The sequence below is a fragment of the Sinocyclocheilus anshuiensis genome, unplaced genomic scaffold, assembly GCF_001515605.1.
Source record: "Sinocyclocheilus anshuiensis isolate Anshui unplaced genomic scaffold, SAMN03320099.WGS_v1.1 scaffold1316, whole genome shotgun sequence".
Classification (NCBI taxonomy): domain Eukaryota; kingdom Metazoa; phylum Chordata; class Actinopteri; order Cypriniformes; family Cyprinidae; genus Sinocyclocheilus; species Sinocyclocheilus anshuiensis.
In genome coordinates this window covers 2,076,024-2,081,640 of record NW_015542553.1, presented here as the reverse complement: position 1 = coordinate 2,081,640, position 5,617 = coordinate 2,076,024, and the positions used below count along the sequence as shown (strand labels likewise).

Here is a 5,617-nt window from a genome sequence, read left to right as displayed (position 1 = left end):
TTGATCAAAAATACAGTAAAAACAGTAATATTGTGAAATATAATTGCAACTTCAAATAACTGTTTTCTGTTTTCATCTATTTTAAAATGTAATTTATTCTTGTGATTGCAAAGCTGAATCTTCAGCAGTCATTACTCCGGTCTTCAGTGTCACATGATCTTTCAGAAATCATTCTAATATGCTGATTTGCTGCTCAAGAAACATTTATTATTATCAGGGTTGGAAAGAGTTGTGCTGCTTTCATTTGAAATAGAACATTATTAATGCCTTTACTGTCACTTTTGGTCAATTTAATGTGTCTTTGCTGAATAAAATTATTCAGTTTAAAAAAAAAAATTAGTGACCTCAAACATATGCATATGTATATACAGTATATGGTATTATTTATTTATTGTATATTTATACTTTGAGTTGAACTCAACATGTACTGTACAACCTGCATACTTTACAATATATTTTTTATGTTTATGTCCAATTACTATGAAGTATATCTCAGAGAAACAGTAGGAACAATGGATCATTAAGTTCTTCTGATGTGGTTCAATAACATGAAAGCCTTCACTAAAATAGCTGATGCAATGACCTGTGGGCAATCATTTAATGGACTCTGTTTTTGCCCCCGACCGGTAATGCGCACGGTAGTCTCACAGAGCACTGCCCGCTGGGTAAAAATAGGTGGAGACCACATGCAGGTTTGAGAAAATGAAAGAAAGAGAGATAAAGAGCTCTTAGCTTTAAGTGCAGATCTCACAGTGTGAGTGCCGCATTCACTGCAGGGGTGCAGAGGCCCATTGATCTGTTTCCTTTGAATAAACTCTGTATATAAACACCACTGAAATGTGACTCTAGCTCTGACTTCATATTGATTCTCTGAGCCTGAGAGGGATGTATAATGACCATAGATTAGACTTTTAAGAAGTTTATCCCCACTTCTTGTCTTTTTAGTGGGTAGTGGTGGTTTTAATGTTTTTATGTGTTGTACAGAAGCTTTTTTTCTCACTATTCAAATTAGTTTTTCTCAAAATTGTGTGTATATCTCACATTTCTAAGTTTATATCTACCAATTTAGACTTTTTTCTCAGAATTGCGAGAATTGTGAGATAAAAAAATTGCAATTACCTTTTTTATTTTTTTTTCCTTAGCCGAAACAAACTTGTTTATATCTTGTTAATATTATAAAATCAGTGTCTTCCATGTAAGTCCAGTAACTTTTAACAAGCCGTTAGAACACTGTGTTCTACTAAAAATTTTTAATATGTGGTGTGTACATGTAGTGTGAATTATGTAGTGTATGGTATTTAGGACGCAGTCTATACTTTGCACTGTATACTATGTCGTATATTGGATGTTAGTCCCATATAGTAGGTCAAAAGGGTTTAATAAATTCCCCAAAGTCAGTTGAATTAACAGTCAACTGAACTTTTTTTCTGTCAAGTTTTAAGTAGATGCATAAAACTGTAACTGTAAGTATGTCAGGACTTCATGATATGCAGTGTTAATGCATCGTTTCCAACATCAAGGTCTCAGCTGCTGGTAATGTGATCATTTCATCCAGGAAATGTGAAGCTCTGGAGTGAATAGGTGACTAAAAATAAATCCTGTGTTGAATTTAATGTAATGATTTTACTGTAAAAAGCCACAGTGTAGCTTGAAGCGGCTCTCTAGAGGGAGCGCTAATTAAATTGATCCTCTTCAGTGATCTTTCATTATTACCATCATTATGGCTGTAAATACAGTGCTGCTCTGCAGGGGTCTAGAGCATCGGTTCACATTCATAACATACTGTATCAAATTGCTTGGTTTTATGTTTTATGTGTAATCGCAGCAGTGTATCTATGGAGAAACTACTTAAAAACTGTAGTTCTCCCTTTAAGTTAACATCACATATTATAAATCAATATCTATAAATGGATAAATTAATTCTGCAATTAGAACATTTTTCTTATAAAAACATCTTAATTAGGGTGATTAGCATTTAACTGACAGTAAAAACAACTAATAAAAAGCTAGAAAACACACTGACTTATGTTACAGAGTTAAAGAATAAAGCAGCATTTAATTTAATATTTCACTTCAGAAAAGGACATGCCTTTTTAAAATTAATGAGTGAATTGTTTATTTACATGAACTGTGCAAATGAACTGATTTTCTATTTCCCTGCTGTAAAAAAGTGAAAACATACATCGACACTTTGTCTTTCCTTGAACATATTTTTCTCAGATTGTCTGAAGAAAACACTGTATTTCAAGGATTTGTAATGTTTGTCTTAAATTATAGCATGTGTCTCTGTTTTGTCTTTGTTTTGTCTGTCTTTCTCTCTCTGTCTCTTTCTGTTTGGTTGTATCTTTCTTATCTGTTTTTGGTGTGTGTGTGTGTGTGTGTGTGTCATGTAGCTGGTAGGAGCAGTGTTGACTGCCTGCTTTATTTATCTCCTTTATAAAGAAGAGGAAGAAGACTTTTCTGATGTTTGACTGGCTAGTGCCAATGTTTGACTCCTGAAGCACTATGCGTTAAGAAGGTCGGCCATTTGAGTTTGTGCTTGTGTCTGTGCGTGTGTGCATGTCCATGTGCCTTATTCCTGTCACTTCATGTCCACCTCATGCTTTCTGTATGACTTATATGTACGTGTTGGCATGAAACAAGCAGTTTTACTCCACACATGCTGAATGCTGCATGGCAAAAAAAAGAACAAAAACGCACAACTAATAGCACCAAATAGCATTTTATTATGTTAAACTTTTGTATTTTGAGACAAAAATTGTTTCATAACAGGATAAGGCAAATAATTTAATATGTTCAGTTAAAAATGTGTATTTTTGAGAATAAGTGTCGACCGTTTACCTGATATAACCTTTTACCTGCAGCCTGCTGTGGGACTCCCAATGTGTCCGATCTATTTCAGGCCTCTCTCTTCCTGTCTATTGTATCCCTCCCTCTGGTCCTAGACTGTTGGAAAGGAGAGCTTTCAAAGGTGTCAACATATCTGCTCAGAAAAAAAGACTGTTTGTCCCTAGCTTTTTGTGTAGGTCTGCTGATTGCGTATAAGTCTCATCTCTCGATTTGTTGTCTGTCGTGCCTTTCTCCCATGCAGTTAATCCCACTTTCATCCGGCTTTATTTTCTTCTGGAGTAGCATTAGAAGTGCTGGCAGTAATACTGCTTCTCACTCAGTGCTTTATGACATGGAGGATAGTTGTGTGAAAAGAACAAGCTTTTTAAAGCTGAAAATGAAAAATGGACACAAAGGAAGGTATTCTGTACATTTTCTAAGATGCTCTTTTCCATGCACGGAAATGAATGAGGACTGGGGCTTTTAAGTTCCAAAACTGACAAAAAAGAGGCATAAAGCACTATAAAATAGTCTTTTGGTGCACTATATTCTACATTTGCTAATGACAGATGACAGTTTTGTGTAAAGATCATTCTTTACGACAAATTTACACTATTGTTCAAAAGTTTGGGGTCAGTAAGAATTTTTTTAAGAAATGTATTTTATTTTATTTTGGCAAATTCAACTTTGCCATCACAGAAATGTCATTAAATTTTAAAATATATTAAAATAGATAAGCTATTTTAAATTAACATAATATTTCAGAATATTACTGTTTTACTGTGTTTTTGACCAAATAAATGCAGTCTTGGTGAGCATAAGAGACTGCAACACCGATCCCAAACTTTTCAACTGTAGTAATTATTTGCTGAAATTCATTCTTTTTGCTGTATTTTTAAATCTCTTGTGTATATTTATGTTATTAAACACTCAACATTGGAATTTCAAGATATATTTGCACCAGGTTTGGTCCAATTTACATCAGATATCACTGGTTCTTGTAAATTTCCTCATTTTTTTTTTACCCCAAGCGCAAATAAGAGTATTCATATTCTCATTGTATTGAAAAGAGCAGCTTTGACATTCTGCAAAATATCTTCTAAAGAAAGAATATCAAATAGTTTAAGAATGTTGTATGAGTTTGCAAATTAGAAAAGATGAAAAACCTATATTACTAAATCTACACTTTGTAATAGATATTGGGTTTGTTCACATTCTGATTTAAGTGAAATAAAGCCACTCAGTTGCACTGTAAAATTTAAGCAAGTTTTATGAACTAACATATGAATGTACCCCATTTTTAGTCCATAAACAGTTCCCATTCTGAGGTTCATTTGAAACCTCTAAAAACACTCATAAACCAGAGATCCTTATTGGCATGTGCCATGAATACTAATTTAACCAACAGTTAACTACAGATTAACCAATTTAAAGTGTATGGTTTTCCCATAATAGTAAAACATTATTAAGGCAAGGAAATACTTGAGTTGAGCTGCACTTCCAGTTCTGGTTTATTTCTGTTTGTGGGTAGGATGAGGCTCCTTCATTTTTGTAGAAATGATCGCCCACCAAGAGCCCTCCTAGGACCTGGCTTCCGATTTGTCTTCAGCGTTTTCCAGAGGGAGAGAGGAAAAATAAAGCATGGCTAGATGCTGAAACACTCTGTATTTTTAGATTATGTTTTGTAACATGTAGACTAAGTTTGTAAAGGTCTGGTAAGATTCTTATATTTGTATCTCCTACATATATTTGAGTTGTTTTTCCTAGGATTACAGCTTGAAGAATATCTCAGGGTGTTTTTTTATGCTGTCTCAAACTTCACAACAAAAAAATGTACCACTCTCCAATAACTCACCTGTGTGAATCTCAAAATTGTTGCTGTGAATTATTCTGCCATCATGGCAATATTTAAAAGTGACATGCCGTTTTGAAATATAGAAATGTGTAAATGAATGTTATGCTCTCTTCATTATGGTAGTTACCACTGGTCTGAATCTGCCTACACGTTGTAGCCTTTATATAAACACGTGTACACACACACACACACACACACACACACTCCCACACATGATAATTGACCCAATTACAACAACACTGCTACCGGCTGCCTTACACCTCGGTTTCCATAGTAACTCAACACCGCTTCCCTCTTCCTGCGAGCCTTTTATGAAGAGAGTTTTTAACAATTGCCACAAGGCTTTTAAAATATCAGTGCTTTTAAAGGAATAGCTCACCCAAAATGAAAAATTGCTAAAAATGTACACACCCTCAGGCCATTCAAGATGTATAAGAGTTTGTTTCTTCAATAGAACAGATTTGGAGAAATTTTCACCAGTGGATCCTCTGCAGTGAATGCATGGGTGCCGTCAGAATAAGAGTCCAAACAGCTGATAAAAGCATCACAATAATCCACAAGTAATCCACATGTCTCCAGTACATCAATTAACATCTTGTGAAGTGAAAAGCTGTGTGTTTGTAATAAACAAATTCATCAAGTTGTTTTTAACAAAAATTTGAGTCCTCTATCCGTAATATTGTTTCTTCAGTGAAAAATCACCTTTTCTGAATTAGGAGAGAAATATGCACAGATAAGCACCGTTTATAAGCAAAAACAGTCCAAAATATTGATTGAATGGAGGCGTGGATTATTGTGATGTTTTTATCAGCTGTTTGGACACTCATTCTGACGGCACCCATTCGCTGCAGAGGATCCATTGGTGAGCAAGTGATGCAATGCTAAATTTCTCCAAATCTGTTCAGATGAAGAAACAAACTCGTCTACATCTTG

General features: G+C 34.6%; 1 protein-coding gene across 1 annotated transcript in view; it reads left to right on the top strand.

Moving 5' to 3' along the window:
• tspan11 (tetraspanin 11) overlaps positions 1–5,617 on the top strand; it is a 22,714-nt gene that overhangs the window by 9,380 nt on the left and 7,717 nt on the right. The gene's annotated exons all lie outside the window — the stretch shown is intronic.